Genomic DNA, 17,421 nt, shown 5'->3' on the forward strand with positions numbered 1-17,421 from the left:
TGACTTACTATAATTTTGAATGGGCTTGCTGGGATGTGACTGAGTGGGTGGAGAGCAAAAGTTGACACTGGGCTGGAGACAGGACTGGGTGGGGCCCTTTCCACCAGGCCTGACCTGAGCCCTGCGGGTTGTCCTAAGACCTCCACATATACAGAGAAGTGGGCTCTGCTACTCTGCCCCACAAAGTTAGCTTAAGTTTATCAGGGTGTGGTGGTGCACACCTTCAATCCCATTACTCATGAGGCAAAGGCAGATGGTCCCTGAGCCCAAGGCCAACCTGCTCTACACATCAAGTTCTGGGACAGCCAGGGCTGCACAGACCCCATCTCAGGTTGAAGCTGCTACCGCACATCTGTGGTCCAGCACCCCTTAGGCTGACAGTTCTCAGTATGTGGGTTATGACCCCCTTAGGGGTTGAACAACCCTCTCAGGGGTGGCATATCAGATGCTTACATTGTGATTCATATCAGCAACATTACAGTTATGAAAAGCTTTAGGGTTGGGGGTCACGGCAACATGAGGAGCTGTATTAAGGGTCGAAGGATTAAGAAGATTGAGAACCACTGGCTTAGACTGAGGTAGGAAGATCTGGAGTTAGAGGCCAGCCTGGCTTCATAGCAGGACCGTCTCAACAGTAAAAGATGGATGGCATAATGGTAAATAGGCGTGGAAACAATATATATAGAAAGTTCTGGAAGGTGAAGTTGCTAAGGGTTTGCTCTGTAGCCCACACTGGCCTTGAACTGGCAACCCTGCCTCAGCTTCCCAAGTTCAGAAATTACAGGTGTGGGTCACCATGCCCAACCAGACATCTGTTTTTCGAGATAGGGTTTCTCTATGTAGTTTTGGATCCTGTCCTGGAACTCACTCTGTAGACCAGGCTGGACTCAAACTCAGAGATCCATTGCCTCTGCCTCCTGAGTGCTGGGATTAAAGGTTTGCGCCACCAATGCCCGGCAACAACAGAGCATCTTAAATGATGTGTGGCCCAACTCCACCCACAGAAAAGACAAGTTAATCATTAAATATATACAATAGCAAAAGCCTCAATGAGGTATGTGGCAGTAGTTCCTTTTGGGGGGGGGGCTCCACATTGCAGATGTTCTTCAGTGCTGTACAGAAACAGGACCAGAATCCTCGGGTGGCCCGAGTAGACGTAAATGTTAGGTTTGCAGACATCTAGTCTCGGAACTGCTGAAGTCTTGAGAGAAATAACCAAGGACAGCCTGTAAGGGGGCAGGTGAGGCTGTGTAGTGGTGACATGAAGAATTAAATCAGATTTTCACGTGTCCCGGTAGCCGTTGCCACCCCAACCTCCATCCCTGCCCCCAACACATGATAAATGTAGACACCGCCTGCCTCGGACAGCCTGATGGCCCTCGTGGACTCTGCTGATGGAGTGGGAATGAAATGCCCAGGGGAAAGTTTCCCTAATTCTGGCTAAGCCGAGGATAGAAGGAAGCTTTCCTGCCAGACAGAATTGTATAGATCTGAGTTGCTCTGCATAGCCAGGTATCAGAGGCAACCCGTGTGTAGATCTGAAGGATCTATGTGGCACAGTGTGAGAGGCCTGTGAAGAGCCACCTGAAAAGAAAAAAAAAAAAATGGTTCCACCTCCTTCCAGGGTAAGGAAGTCAGTTATGCCAATGCCATCCTGGGAACCCCAAGTTATAAAGTAAGTGTGTCAAAGTGCACTCCCTGGATTTGACAGGAGCCCAGCAGCGCAGAGTTGGATGCTGGTTCTATTGTTGAGTCCTCTCTCTGAACCTCCCGCTCTCTTCAGGGGGTTCAGGGATAATTCTCAGGGCTTCCAGTGGAAAAGCACAATTTAGGGGGTGTGCTGTGATACTAGCAGCTTTTCAGCTCAGCCTTACTAAAACTTAACGATGGACGAGGGCAACAGACGCTTGAGTTGGCCCAAGTCAACCTGAGCACCCTCCCCCCAGCTCAAGCTGAGCAAAGACTGGAAGCTTCCCTGAGATGTCTCTGCAGAGTCCCGCCGCTTCAGTCGGGGTGTCAGGACTTAGGTCTAATTCATGCCAGCGTCGCTTCCCAGCAGGTGCCACATTTTTCTATGCCACCCGGCCCTTAACGACCGTTTGGAATGTGCACATCTGAATCTAAGATACTTTGAAGAGCTTTTAATATCCTTGTCTTCAGTATGAAGAACCCCATTTGTATTCTACGAAATACATCTTTTGAGACAGTAGCATATTAGTTGTACAAATAATGGGTCTCATTGGGACATTATCAGTGTGTATAGCGTGTGTGCATGCGCACATACACAGGCATGTAGGGGCCAGGGTTGTCACAAAAAGCACAGGTTGTTTAGTGCTTTTTGTTATGTGTGTGGGACATGTGTGTGCATACTTACATGTGTGGAGGTGCTTCTCTGTACATGTGGTGGTGAGGGTTCAAAGTTGACATCGAGAGTCCTGGATAGCTGATCTCTGAGACCAGCCTGGTCTGCAAGAGCGAGTTCCAGGACAACCTCCAAAACCATAGAGAAACCCTGTCTCAAAAAACCAAAAAGACAGAGTCCTGCGTAGCACCCGACCATGTTCACTGTGGCGAGGGGTCAGCTGAATCCCAAGCTCACCAGCTAGTCCAGCCCACTCTACCACTAGCTGCTGCTGCTTTCTGAACTTTGGGGTTACAAGGCCACCAGAGCCACCCAGTTTAAACTAGAACTTTTGTCTTCATGTCCGCATGGCAAGCGTTTTATCCACTGGGCTATCTCTAGCCCTCCACCCTGCTTGGCAAGCGTTTTACCCACTGGGCTATCTCTAGCCCTCCACCTTACTGTATTGAGTCAGGGTTTGCTATTGAACCTAAAGCTCATAATAGTGCTGACTGAGCTCTGGAAGCCCCCTGTACCCATGTAGTCCGCTCCCCCAGCCCCTGGCTGTGCCCGACACTGGGGTTACAGACATGCCAGCTTCTACATGGGTGCTGGGGAATCTGAATTCAGCCCCTGTCCTTGCACAGCCATGTTTACCATCGAACCCCACAACTCCCACATGAATGTAGAGTAGTCCACATATTAGACCATTGCAGAGCCTCGAAGCTCTCCTTGTCTTCGTCTGTGACGGTGGTTTTTTTTTTTTCGGAGACAAGGTCTCATGAGGTAGGTAGTTCTGGCTGTCCTGGGACCAGGGGTTTGCTTGGCACTTGATCTGTATGGGAGAATAGCTGTGTGGCACCATACCCGGCAGGAAGTGCTTCCTTAGACCGGTCAGCCACGTGGGGTCCACACCTGTCATCCATCCCTGCCGAGGCTGATGGAAGAGGCCTGCACAGGTTCCAGGGCAGCCTGGGCTGTGTGAATTTCACTCAGTCTCTCAACTGTGTTTCTGCAAAACACGCCCGAGAGAACAGAGGGTTTCAAGCACGCCACTTTGCCGGAAGCCTAGTGTTATCGTTTTGTTTTCAACCACGGTGAAGTGGCTGATGGGAACACAGGACCTCCGGGTGGTGAATTAGCGAGTGAACTCACATCAGCCCGGTGACAATGCTGGATAATGTTGTCACTCTCAACCCCCTGCCTAGATCGCAACTGCACAGGCACTGGGAAGGAAGGGAGGAGGGGCTGGACAGAACCCTGGCCCTTGGAAACGCTAAGCAAGAGGTGTGCTCCACCCTCACCCTGAGAAGCGGTGTGTTTGTCTGGTGGGCTCCTCTGAAATGCCTTCAGTCACAGGCAGCTTCCCAGGAGAAGCACTTTCCAAGGAACCCTTACAGGGGGTCACGTGAACATCGTTAACAGCTTGGGGCGGGGCTAGGCTGCTGCTGGTCTAGAGCATGGTCCGGAGTGCTGCCCTTGATTTCATTCTCAATACAGAAGGGTGGCTCCGGCCGGGTGTCAGATGTCCCAGGAGTGGCCAGAGCGGCCCCTCTGTACTGACCCCGCCCCTTGCTCCCGTACAGCACAGCCTTCGAGCAACAGAATTCTGGACCATCCTGCTACTGCCCCCTCTGTCTGAGCACAGTGTGGGCTTGTGGCTTCTGCTTCCTTGCCAGCTTTGAGACCTGGAGGTGACCTTTTGCCCACTAGTCTCAGAACACTCTGTGACTGCGACTTGGGGCTCTGTTCTGCTCAGCCCTGTCCTGAGCCAGCCAATCCCAAATACAGCGGGCAGCCTTGTTTTTTTAATCCCCAAGTCCCAAGAAATATTAGAAATATTTCATGAACAGGGCATGACTACAGGGTGCCTGCTGTGTGCTTGTTGGGGAGGGGGTGCCAGACCACCTTCCCTGTCCCTCACTTCTCTAGGGATCGGCAACCTGTCACAGCCAGAGTGACCTCCCCTACTGCTTATGACACCTCAGGCTTTACAAGGCTCTTGTCTAAGCCTCCAGCAATTTTGAAATAAAGTGAGCTGTGGGGTTGAGGTGAACAGTTCCCAGGGAGTGTGCAGCCCCAGCGTGCTGCTGTTAGATCATTTTCCCTGCCTGGGTCACAGCTGCCGCCCAGTGCCTTGAAGGTTAAATGCTCTGGGGGATATTTTTAAACAGCAGGGGCTGGCTAATCTAAAAGTGACATTTACAGACACAGCGGTGAGCTGCCAGCAGCTTAGATCCAGGCCTCAGCCAACAGGGGAGCTTGAAAAATGTCACCGTGAATACACCGCTGGGAAGCTATGGAGAAAGCAAGGCCCAGGCACTAACAGTGAGTGAGTGAATCCACCCCTCTCCATCGTCCAGGGCCTGGCAGCCAGTTCCCAAGGGAGAGGGTGTGTGTGTGTGTGTGTGTGTGTGTGTCTGAGTGTGTGTGTGTGTATGTGTGATGTCGGCCCAAGACAGAAGCAGCCACTTGAGGGGTTTAGGGGACATTGGGGGAGCTGCTTGTCATAAAACCCACTCTGGTTCTATGCTCTCATGTATATAGTACATGCCTCTTTCCCATGTTACTGCCGCTACTACTGTAAATATAAATACATATGGGTGGGTGGCCATTCAACTTGTCAAGGAGACACTCAATTATCTTTTGTTGTGTCTTTGGTTGGTGTGTGTTTGTCCAGGATGTCCTGAAACTTGCCTAGTCATCTAGGCTGGCCTTGAACTCATTTACAGCCCTCTGGCCCTTATTTTTAAACAAACAAACTAACAAACAAAAACACCTGGCTTCTCCAAATCTTCAGTGGAGTCCTAGGTGAAGATCTGGGACTTCCTTTGCCCATGAGTTAATCAGAAGCCCCAGGAAGGCGGTGTAGTTGTGTCCCTCCCTATATAGGAGTTGTGCGAACCACCTTGCGGTTTCTTTTTTTTTTTTTTTTTTTTTTTTTTTTGTAGTGTTTCTGTCCAATGCAGAAATGACAGCAGCATCAAAGGCAGTTTTGAGGCTGTGCGGGGCGGCGCCTTAGTGTTTTGAAATGGAGGTGGCCCCTGGTTCTTCCTCTAGTAGAATCTGGGCTGTGTCTTGCTCTAATGCTGCCGCCAAATTTCGAGTCAGGAATTTCATTTCCAAGGTGGAGCCGTGTGTTCCTAGTAGATTTGGGAGCAGTCCAGAATCGCAGCAACCTGGGAAGGGCACACAGTCCACGTTCCCTTCAGCTGTTCTGCCGACTGCAATGAACTTACTGTGGCGGGGGTGGGGTGGGGTGGGGTGGGGTGGGGTGGGGTGGGGGTGTCACCTTCGTTCTAGGAACCAGAGCTCCCCTCACATAGTCCCAGTTGAGCCGTCCAGGCAGCTGAGGGAGTTGATCGCTGGGTGCTGTGACCTCCAGGTTGTGAGTCCAGGGGAAGCCACAGGTGTTATTTACTCCATTTCCCAGGTCGGAAAGCAAAAGCTGCAGAGAATATTTCATGACAGCTCAGGCCAGTCAAGTGGCGGGCGGTAAAGGTCCCACCCAGGTCCACCCTGCATCTGCCCTGCTCTGTGGCCTGTGCCTAGTCTGTGGGGACAGCCACTCTCTAGGAAAGAAAGGCCCTTTAGTTTGCCCACAGTTGGTTGCAATCAGTCTTTTTCTCTTCCTTGAACTTTTTTTTTTTTTTTTTTTACATTTACTTGTGCAGGTGGAAGTCATGGAAGTCAGTTTGTCCTCCCCTGCAGGGTCAGAGGGCTCTAACCTAGGCCTTCCTCACTGATGAAGGAAGGGCGGTCCCATATGTTACCCCCCCCATCAGGGTGGGGGCAGCTAGTGAGCATGGTGGAGCCAGGCTGTGGACCAACATTGTCCCCAAGAGCACAGAGGCTTCAAGGCAGGCAGGACCTCTCGGGGTCTTCCCATAGTGGAGCAACCTGAGGGGTCCTGCAGGGTGCAGTTTGGCAGAGGTTAGGACCCTCTCACGGGGCCCTGGGACCCTCTGAACAGTTTGGTTTCAGATTTTCCTTGTTTATCTGCAAGGTCCTGGGAGAGGGGAGAAAGCTATGGGCAGAGCTCGTTCTTCGAGGCTTCCGGTTGGATCAGGTCAGGGAGAACAGAAGATTAGAGGGACTCAGGCTTGACAACAGTTACGCTCACCTAGCTCGGCCCCAGTCCTCCAACTTCCTGGGGACATTGCCACCAACATGCAGACCCATGATCTGATTCCTTGGTTTCTCTGTATTCTGAAAGAAATTAGCAGACAGCAGTAAAGGAAACACATACGTTTACAGTTTGGCCGGGCTAGGGAGAGAAAGCAGCCATTCCAGTGGGCCTGTGCCAGCCCCGCAGCCGGCAGGAGTTAGAAGGATCCACGGGTTTTGCTGTGATGCTGTAGCCTGTCCTTCCCTGGGAGTGAGGGGGGAGGACTCCCAGGCCTCACCCCACGTCAGGAGCTTGAGGTCGGTTAGGTCAGGAGGGGAAGGAAAGGCAAAGGCTCTGCAGGAGGTGTCATCCGCAGGCCCTTGAGTGCATCCGGGGCATCTGCCCTGTGCTCTGAGCCTACTGGATTTGCAGCCTGCAAAGGGAAATCTTTTCAACATTGCGTTTCAATCTTGGTGGAAAGAGGCTGGTCAGAGTCGGCCAATCGGGAGTTTCATGGTTAAGCACACCCGGGTTTTAAACCTTGTCCGCTCTCGTGGAGCTTGCCCTCCAGTCCTGGAGATCCATGTACACAGAAAAGTGGCCCACATAGCTGCCGCCTGGGGTGAGCCACGCAAGCCTGACAGCCTGACATTCATTCCCAGAAGCCACGGGGAGAGGAGAGAAATTACTCCTGAGGGTTGTCTGACCACCCCATGCGCGTCATACATGCACATGCTCATCATGTGTCACACAAGCGAAAAGAAAATGTTTAAAGTCTACTTTCAGAATAACGAGTCACGGGGAATCACCTGCACTTTTGGGTGACACTGTGACGTCCTGATCTCTGGAAAGATGGGTGACAGGTTTTGACTCACTGTTGCCTGTTGTGCCCGAATTCTGAACCCCCAAATCACCAAGAGACCTGTTACAATGCAAAAGCAGAGAGTCTTTTATTATTAACGAGTTACTGTCTTAACTCGGGCCGGGCCGTGGTCCATTCACCACAGCTGGTGCAGTGAGAAGGACCTGGAGAAGCCTCGAGGCAGGGAACTTACTGGGGTGTGCAAGGGGAGTGCCTAGGGGTCCACAACAGTCTGAGGAGCCGTGGGCCTCTGGGCTTGGGCGACCTGTCCTGTGGTAACTGGTCAGCTGGTTGCTATGGCCCTCTCAGGATGGTTGCTATGCCAGTCAAAGCACCATAAAGCCGGTTCCTGCTGTGTGGAGGGTATCTGACCTCCTAGTGACTGGGAGGAGGGCAAGGTCAGGCTAGCAAACGTGTTGCTGAGTCGTCTCTGCAGCCTGTTATCACGGCTGCCAAAGCAGGGGCCTGGCATGGGAAGGCCTGGGTGAGGGCCCGGCCCCTTCGCTGTCTCTCCCCCCCCCCCCTGGCATGGGAAGCCCTGGGGGTTACTTGGTTTTTCTCTGGACATGCGTTTCTGCCCCAGCCATTTTTCCCAGGGTCTTTGTTTGAGCTGGGTAAGGACATAACGCGGCTACTGGGCACGGGTTGCTTGTTTTTGAGGCAGGGTCTCACTGTGTAACCCAGCCTGGCCTCCTGTGATCGTCCCCAGCTTCAGCCTCTGGGAGGCTTGTCTGTGACTTCCTTATGATATGTTCTTGGATCCTGCGTGCACAATGGACCAGACGGGAAAAGGAAGCTGCGCTACAGGCTTGTGCAGCGGTCCAAGGGCTCACATCAGCCTCAGCCTCAGCCTGACCTTAGATTATATGCTTAGCATGGTGCCTGGAACACTGCTGAGCCCAGTTAGTGTCAGCCACCTCCTCTGCCACCTGCCTTCCTCGTGTTCAAGAATGAGGAGCTTGTCGAGAACTCAGATTGCACAAGAATTCGGGAGCACTTGAGCCATGCCCTCTAGGCACATCATGTAGGGTTCTTGGGGTGTTGCTTGGGTTTCTGAGACGGTCTGGTGTGGCTTGGGCTGGATTCAGACTTGGGTGTCGGTAGCCTGTGCTGGCCCTGGGCTCCTGGCCCTGCCTCCTCCATGTCAATGACTGGGATTATAGCCACATGCCACCATCACCATGCCTGCTGGATTCTTGGTTTATTAATTGTTCATTAAACAAATTGATGAGTTACACATGCCTGTGTGTGTGTGTGTGTGTGTGTGTGTGTGTGTGTGTGTGTGTGAGAGAGAGAGAGAGAGAGAGAGAGAGAAGACAGTCTGTCAGACTTGCCAACACCTGCCTTTATCTGCAGAACCATTTCATCGGCCCCTGTTTGGGCCTGTTTGGGGTCATTTTTTAAAAAATAATTCATTTAACTTTATTTTATATGCACTGGAGTGAAGGTATCAGATCCCTGGGAACTGGAGTTGTTAGTTGCAGTGAGGGTGCTGGGAATTGAACCCCGGGTCTTCTGGAAGGATAGCCATTGCTCTTAACCGCTGAGCCGTCGTCTCCAGCTCCTGTTTTTGATTTCTGACACAGATGCTGCCCCTCAGTGAGGCCACCCTGCTCCCACTTGGTGAGGTAGGAGAGGGGTTCCAGCTGGAGTCTGGGGCTTGGGTCACATACCTGTACCTGGAATTTCCACATCACGGATCTTGCCAAGCTGAAGCGGCCTCAGGAGCTGCTCTCAACGCGGGGGATCTTCACAGCCTTTGGGCCCTCCTGAGCCTCACTGCCATCCTCACAGCAGCCAGGTCAGCACAGGAAGGCTGCAGCACGCATGAATCGGCCTGGCCAGCAACAGTGCAGAGCTCTGGCCCCAGGGAGCAGACCTAGAGTGGCTTTGGGTTTTGTGTCTGGAAGGGGGAGACCGAGGAACAGATTGTTCCATCTTAGGGAGGCCATTCGCCCTGGGGTTCAGTTCCCAACAACAATGTCACCTCAGTTTCTGAGGCTGCTGGAAAGCCCTGGGTCATCTCCACCTGGCTTCTGGAAGTTGCTCCACTACACACAGGCTACGTGTTGCAATAGTCCAGCCACACGTCCTGTCCGTGGGAGGCCTCAGCTGGCACACTTGGTAGAAGGGATACGCTCCACCCACCAGCTGATACCAGGTAAAGCAAAGGCTGAGAGGTTTCCCAGGAGCAGCCAGCGCTACCGTGAGGGGACAGTGGGAACGAGCAAGCACAGCTATCACGGCGGTCACTGTGGTCAGCAACTATGTTCGTGCCAGGCTAAGCAGTCCACCATGGTGAGCTCCGTCACCCAACAGGCTGGTGACGTTGCTGTTATCATCGTCCCTGTTTTGTTGCAGAAGGGGAAGTTGAGGCTCACATGAACTCTCTTACAGCTTGAAGTTCAGATGGGCCCACCTGGCGTTAACTGGACACCTGCCGTGTGTAGGGCACCGTGTGGTCGTATTTGTCTTTCTAACTCAGCGCTCCCAGAGTGTCCTGGCATGTGCAGTCACCTGGGACTTATAGCTAAGGTGTGCACTGGCTTTTCTCGGTTGTATTTTCTTCCCCGAAGTTCCAATACCTCCAACGCTGCTCATGCCCGGCGCTCCAGCACTGCGCATGCACGCTCCTCAGCACTGCGCATGCTCCACGCTCCATCCTTGCACCTGCTTATTTCCTGCTTGCTCTAGACTTGTCGGCTGGGCTTCCCTGGAGAGCCACGCCCTGGCGGGTGCAGTTTGGAAACTACTGGTTCTGACGAGACCTCGTCTCCTGGCTACTTCTTTTCCCGCTGTTTGTGGGTTATTTTTCTTTTGGGGCCTTCAAGACCCCACTTGAAGCCCAAGCTGGCTTCGAGGATGCTGCGATCTTTGTGCCTCAGCCATCAGAGTGCTGGGAGAACATACACGAACTATGTACTCAGCTGCTTCTTAGCCTTGAGTAACTGAACCCACAGCCTTCTCCCTCTACATATTAAATCACCCATGTGCCTCGAAGCTGTGTGACTACAGGCAAGCCACCCCTCCTCTCTGGTTATTGGGGTCTCGCCTTTCAGGGTCTGGTTCTCGGCTCCCCACATCAGACAAATGACTGTAGCTGCCCGTGGCTTCAGCTCCCGGGGATCCGATGGCCTCTTCTGCTCTCAGCTGGCAAAGGCATCCATATGCGTAAACTCACAAATAGACAGACACACATACACAGAATTAAAGATACATCTTTAAAAAAGTACTTTTGGAACAAGGTGTGATGGTGCAGGCCTGTAATCTCAGTACTTGGGAGGCTGAGGCCACTGTTAATTCAAAGCCAACCTGGCTACATTGCTGGACTCTGTCCCCCACCCCCACCCACAAAAAAGAAAAAAAGAAAGAAAAGAAAAACATAAAAGTCCACACATGATAGCCCATGATTTTAATTCCAATACTCAGAGGCAGAGATAGATAGATCTATGTGAGTTCAAAACCAGCCTGGTCTGTATATCAAGTTCCAGGCTAACCAGGGCTACATAATGAAACCCTGTATCAACAAACAAACAAACAAACAAATAAATAAATAAATAAATGGAGCTTTTCGTTTGGACAGAACACCCCTGTCTCCCTAAACCCTTTCCAGGAAAGACTAAACTGTGGGACTCTGTCCTGTTTCTGTCCCTTCAGTGGCAAAACAGATTTAAAGGCAAGGCACAGCTCTGGAAAACCAACGGCACACCCAGCTGACTTCCTTTCCAGACAAGGTGGTTAATTTTTAAAATTGCATTTATTTAGTTTTTCTTATATGTGTGGGTGGTCTGACGACAGCTATGACAATGGTTTCAACTCCTTCCACCCTGTGGGTCCCAAGATTTGAACTTGGGTCATCAGGCTTGGCGGCGTGTATGTTCACAGGCTGAGCCACCTTTCTAGCCTTGGCTGTGTAGCCCAGGCTGGTCTCTTTCCTTTCCCTCTCTGGTCCTGAGAGTGCAGGCCAACAGCACTCCTGGGCAGACAGTACTTCCTGCTCTCATGAGCTAGGCCTTCCTTGGGGTTCAGGAGGAGGGCACCCCACGTAGGAATTGGAGTTTGAGGGCTGGGACTCAACTCTTGAGTGAGGCCACCAGGGGCCAGAGGGAGTGACCAGGCAGAGAGACAAGGAGATGAGGCCATGTGTGAATCTTGGGCGGGCATGTGACTGTCCTAACCTCACTGCCAGTGGCCCGAGAGATGCAGGTTAGCCCTGCCGTATTAGGACCTGCCTCTCCCTGCCACACTCCGGATACTCCCACTTTCACGGTCTCCTTGGGTCGTCTTTTTAAATTTTCTCTCTCCCAATGACTGAGAAGTGGTCTGGGTCTCAGCAGCCCCCATGCCTGGGTCAGGGAGCAGATGGAAAGTTGATGTAACTTAAAGATCAGCACCTTCGTACAGAGGAAAAAGCTCCCACACTGTGTAGCCCACAGCCGCTTGTTGCTGTCGGCTCAGACATCTGAAGAGCCCTTGATGCGAGGGTCTGTCTTCCTTTCTGGGCTGGCCCGTCCCTAGCAAGTGGTCCTACTGCCTGAGTAGGACAGGTGGGTGCTTGTGAACCCACTGTGAGCCCGGTTCCTCCCACTGGTGGAGGGAGGTACTCGCAGCCAAAGCTGCCTGTGTCATCTGTTTGGGAGAGCCTGGAAGATTGACACAAAATGACTAAACAGGCTTTGTTGATTCTCACGGTAACCCTGTGGGGTGGGTGAAGCTGGGGATTGGCTCCTAGGAGGTGAGGGATGCTGTGGTTCAGAATGAGGTCAAAATCTGCGGAGGATAAAGTTCTCTGGGAGTGGCAGGGCATCACACTCTGCCCCAGGCCATCAGAGTGCAGGTGGCAGGTGGCCCACGCATGACATCGGGCTTCTGTTTACTCGGGTACAAAGCAAACTGGACACCGTGTCACCCTACAAATGGAATCAGCTTTGGAGAAATACCATGGCCTATGATACCCTTGTCCTCAAAGGCAGGGGTGCAGATCACCCATCCCCAGGGGCAGCATTTTGTACCCTAGTAGCTACAGTTGGCTTTGTGCCATTCTCCTGGCAGCTGAGACGTCCTTGGTCACTCACTCTCTTCGTGAGACTATCATCTCTTTTTCCACAAGGTCCGGTGTGGCCCATCCCCTCCAGGCAGGCGTCTGAGGGCTGAGGACAAGGGCTGCATCCTGTATTCTTGCCCACTGGACGCCACCTGTCCTGGTTGTGGGAACGTGATGTTTAAAACGAACTCCAGAGAAGCAGGCTCAGGCGAGGAGAAAGACTTCGGGAATATGAAGTAGGCTTCAGTACAAGAACGTGGCCAGCCAAGGCAAGGCGGCCTTCTGCGCTGCTGTGTCCCAGGTCATGGCGAGGGGCAGGTGAGGGCTGAGCCAGGGCCAGAGTGTTGTGGCAAGTAAGGGTGTGCTGCAGGGAAATCCAACCTCGCTCTGCCTAGGAGCTCGGGCCAAGCCCCTCCCCCGTGGCCTGACACAGCGCACCACAGCCTCCCGCTGAAAGGTGACACTCTGTAGGCTGGGTTCCCTTAGTCACCCTGTGGACACTCGTGAGACTCAGACGATAATGAAGTAGGTGGCCATGTACCGGTAAGTGGCCCCAAATACTCGGGAAAAATCCAAGCTTAGCCGGGGACTGCTGGTCACTGGCATGCTGTTGCAGTCCCTCCAAGACATTGCCTACACAGGACAGATGCCTTGGGTTTTGTCTTGGGGGTGGGGTGGGGTGGGGGGCAGAATGCAAGCATGCTGTCCGTGCACCTGCTGCCGGCACTTTCGGGAGCCCAGCAGCTCCCTGCATCGGTCACAGGAGGTGGCAGTCTCGCAGCTCAGACACCAGACTGCTTGTTGCTTAGGATTGAATTGCAAGAAATAAAGAATAAGCTTTGGGGTATGCTTAGTGGTTGAGCACTTGCCTCCCTCATGCAAGGTCCTGGGTTCGAGTCTAGCCCTGGGGGAAAAAGAAAATAAACTAAATGAAACCTTTGGCTACCATGCAGTTTGAGGGCTAGTGTCAGTTCAGGGGAAGGAGTCTTCCTGTAGTCTCTGCTGTTCACTTCCCCCGCTGGCAGCTGGTGGCTGAGGCCTTGATCTGCTATGCTGTCTTAAAGGTACACGGCCAGATGTGGCATCTCAGCATAATGCACAGGGTCCTACCATAATTATTTGTATCTGGATGTTGAGAACGGGAAGGTTTGGTTCCAGGCCAGGATTTGGGCTGGGTTGAGTGACTGAGCTCTGAGCCTCAGGTGTTCGGACTATAACATGGAAATCAGGTAAGGGACGGGCTAATGCGACAGCAATGTTCTGGGATCAGAGGGATCAGCTGAGGAGGCTGGAAGGCCTAAGGCAGGCACACGTGTGTGTAAATACGTGCGTGCGGAGGCTTGAAGGCTTTCGGTAGGCACATGTGTGTGTAAACGAGTGTGTGTAGAGATGCCATTCTAAGAGCAACTTCTAGGCTGCAGGGAGATTCTGCATTTTGTAGGGGGCAGGGGAGTGTGGTGATATATTATTATTTATGATTTAATAAAAGTTGCCTGAAAGATTAGTAGAGATGAGAATCATCTGTGGCTGGCTGCTTTGCTTCTGTGATCTTCAGTTTGAACTCCAAGATCTGTCTCTGGGTTTTTAATATTCACCTTACAGAGGACAGGCCCAGAGGGAGTCTTGGTAATTTATCAAACAGTTCCCTGGCTGCACTGCCTTAGATTACTTCTGTCCTGGTGACCTCTGGACCCTGTGCTATAATTAATAAATAAGAAGAGGAAGGGAGGAGAGAGAGAGACAGAGAAGTGGGTTTGGTGGCGCATGCCTTTAATCCCAGCATTTGGGAGGTAGAGGCAGGCGGATCTCTGTGAGTTCCAGACCAGCATGGTCTACCGAGTGAGTTCCAGGACAGCCAGGATGGACTCTGGCTAAAAATAAAAAAAGGAAAGAAGGAAGAGAGAGAGGGAGACAGGGAGAGAAGAAGGGAGGGAGGGAGGAAGAAAGGGAGGGAGGGAGGGACGGAGGGAGGGAGGGAAGGCCCTGAAGGTTCCACACGGGTAACCCTGGCAAAGCTTGGTATTATAGAAGAACTGCTTCCTATCAGAATAAGATTAACATTATGAAGTAGGAGGAGGTCGGATGTTGGGGAAGAGTTGCTTTCTCTGTTCCTTAGAGCTTCCAAATTTGAGTGTGTTAGCTTGGCCCACCACGCTGGTCACCAGCCACCTGTGTGTCCACCCACCTGTGTGCCACTGTCCTGACTTCCGCCTGTTTTAGTTTGTTTTCTTCTGCTGCTGTAACAAAGTGCCTGGTGCTGGATACTTTGTTTTTAAAGAGCTTTCCTTAATGCAAAGTTCTGGAGGTCTAAGAGCACTGTCCTAGCTTCTATTTGGTTCTGGTAAGAGCTTACTAGTGACTTCCTAATATGGTAGATGGCACCCTCGTGGGACACATGAGTACGGTGAGGCAGGCTTGAGGGGGCAGGCGAGCAGACGGCTTGAGGAGGCAGGCTCACTCTTTCTGTGGGAGCGGATTCCCACAAAGACCTAACTCCCCTGGAGACCAGTACTGGTCTCCGTCTCTATGATGGATCAGCTTGCACTGACGGTACCACTTAAAGGTCCTTGTACTCACCAGCATCATCTCAGCTGGGGACAAGTTCCCAGCTATGACCCTTGAGGGGCACGGCATAGCCATAGTCCCAGGCCACTGGCTGTCCTCCCAGGCAGAAAGCATTTCCTAAGCAGGTTCCATGGAGTTTGCATAACACAAAACTCACGCCATCTCCCAGGCTTCCCAGTGGGAAGGAGCACAAAGTGTGTCATTACATCACCAAGGGTCCACCCCATCTGGGTGTTTTTGTTCCCATCAGCAAAAATCTAAATACTTTTTCACACGCTCGTTACTTCTAACTTAACACAGTTTCACGTGCACATACGTGCTACTATATGCTTAGTGCCATGCCACAAGGATCCATAAATGATTGTGCCCACGGGCCTCGTCATTGTCAAGGAAGATGAAGACATCTCTCATCCTGCGCCACGCTCCACCCCACCCCGTCATCTTGATGGAATCTGAGCATACAGGCCATGATGAAGGTGGAGTGAGCCCCGAGAGAAAAGGGATGGAGCGAGTATGGCTGCATGGCTGGAAGGCTCTGGAGTGTGCAGCCTGCAGGTGTGAGATGGAAGTGGCCTCTCAGCAGAAGCAGGGATGGAAGGGCCCTTGACCCCGTCACACCCTCCCTCCTGAGGAACCTGTTGGGCCTCTGAAGGAGCCAGGGTCACTTCTGCAACCTTTTGGCAAAGCTGTCTGTCAGTGAACCCAGGAGAACTTCTCCCGAGGGCTTAGGTGACTTGCTTTTGTGACAGTTTACCAAGAGCAAGAAAGATAGTGTTAGAAGCAAACTCTAGACCGGGTGTTGATAGCACATGCCTTTAGCATTGGGAAGGCAGAGGTAGGTGGATCTCTGTGAGTTTGAGGCCTGCCTGGTCTACTGAGCCAGTTTCAGAAAGGCTCCAAAGTTACAAAGAAACCCTGTCTCAAAAATCAAAATGAATAAATAAACCCCAGCCAGGCATCATTCAGGAGGCAGAGGTGGATCTCTGTGAGTTCAAGGCCGGCCTGGTCTACACGGTGAGTGAGTTCCAGGACAGCCAGGGCTATGTAGGAAGACCCTCTCCCCCCACCCACCCACACACACACACACCTCAAATGTTTCCCATTCAACATCCAGAAGCCGAAAGAGCCAGGTGGGATGAGGGTTAGGCATGAGGAAGACTGGTACTCACCCCTGGGGCAGTTTTTGAACTCAGGACCTCTGGCAGAACAGCCAATGCTCTTAACCTCTGAGCCGTCTGTCCAGCCCCTCTTAATTTCTGGAGACACTTTTGAAGTTTTACAATTACATTTATGGATTTGTGTGTTCATGTATGTAGGCATGTGCATGCCACAGCATTTGTGTGGCAGTCAGAGGACAACTTGTGGGAATCGGTTTCCCCCCTTGGGGATTGAACTCCGGTCACCTCAGGCTTGGCAGCAGTTGCCTTTAGCTGTGGAGCCATCCAACTGGCCCTGGGGACATTTTCAGTTGCCACAACTGAGGGAGCTCATGCTATGTTGTCTGTTGGGCAGAGCTGGATGCATACCACAAAGCACTGGGCAGTCTGTGGGAACTACCTGGAATGTCAATGGCACCAGGGTTGAGAATCCCAGGGAGCGGGTGGGGGATGGGCTCCGGCACCGATGCCTGGAGTACTGGGGGGGGGGGCACAGGCTGAGCCTGAGATCTACCTAACAGTGGGGTTGCTGGATTGCTGGCTCTCATAGAAATTTGGTGCTCTGACTTGTTTATTCATGTGTCTGAGACAGGGTCCCAGCTGGGCTAGCTCCAGCACGTCTTAGCTGAGAATCCTCCTGCCTCCGCCCCAGCCTTCCTGGCAAGGCGGGCAGGTGCCTCATGCCTGGCACTGTGCTCTCTTTCTGTTTTTTTTTGCTTTGTTATACGGGGTCACTCTATGTAGTCCTAACTGTCCTGACCCAGGTTGGCCTCAAACTCACAGATTAATCCCGCTGGGATTAAAGGCACATGTCATCCCCGTGTCCAGCCCCAGGGTCTCTGGCACTGTCTGTGTGGGCCGAAGCCCCTGCCGACAGCCTGTGCGTCCTTCCCCTCTTTGTATAGCTGCCTGCTCTGGCCAGAACTCCTGGACAGTTGTCTCTCCCAAAGTCATCTCTGGTCTCACAGGGGCATGTCATTGTTATTTTAAGGCCCCTTCTGTTCCTGGTTCTATAAATGTTTTGTTGTGGTTTTGTTTTGTTTTGTTGTTTTTTAAGTCAGGAAAAGGTGTTGAACTTACCAATTTTTTTTTTTTTTTTTTGGTATGTGTTGAGACGACCACTGTTTTTTTGATGGTGAGTTGCTCTTGACTCACTTTTCTTTAAAAAGAAACTTGGTGACCTTCAAAGAAGATAAAAAACCAGTTGGGCATAGATGGCCCACGCCTTTAGTCCCAGCACGTGGGAGGCAGAGGCAGGAGGATCTCTGTGAGTTTGAGGCCAGCCTGGTCTACAGAGCTAATTCCAGGACAGCCTCCAAAGCTACAGAGAAACCTGTCTCAAAA

Source organism: Phodopus roborovskii, unplaced genomic scaffold, assembly GCF_943737965.1.
Source record: "Phodopus roborovskii unplaced genomic scaffold, PHOROB, whole genome shotgun sequence".
Classification (NCBI taxonomy): domain Eukaryota; kingdom Metazoa; phylum Chordata; class Mammalia; order Rodentia; family Cricetidae; genus Phodopus; species Phodopus roborovskii.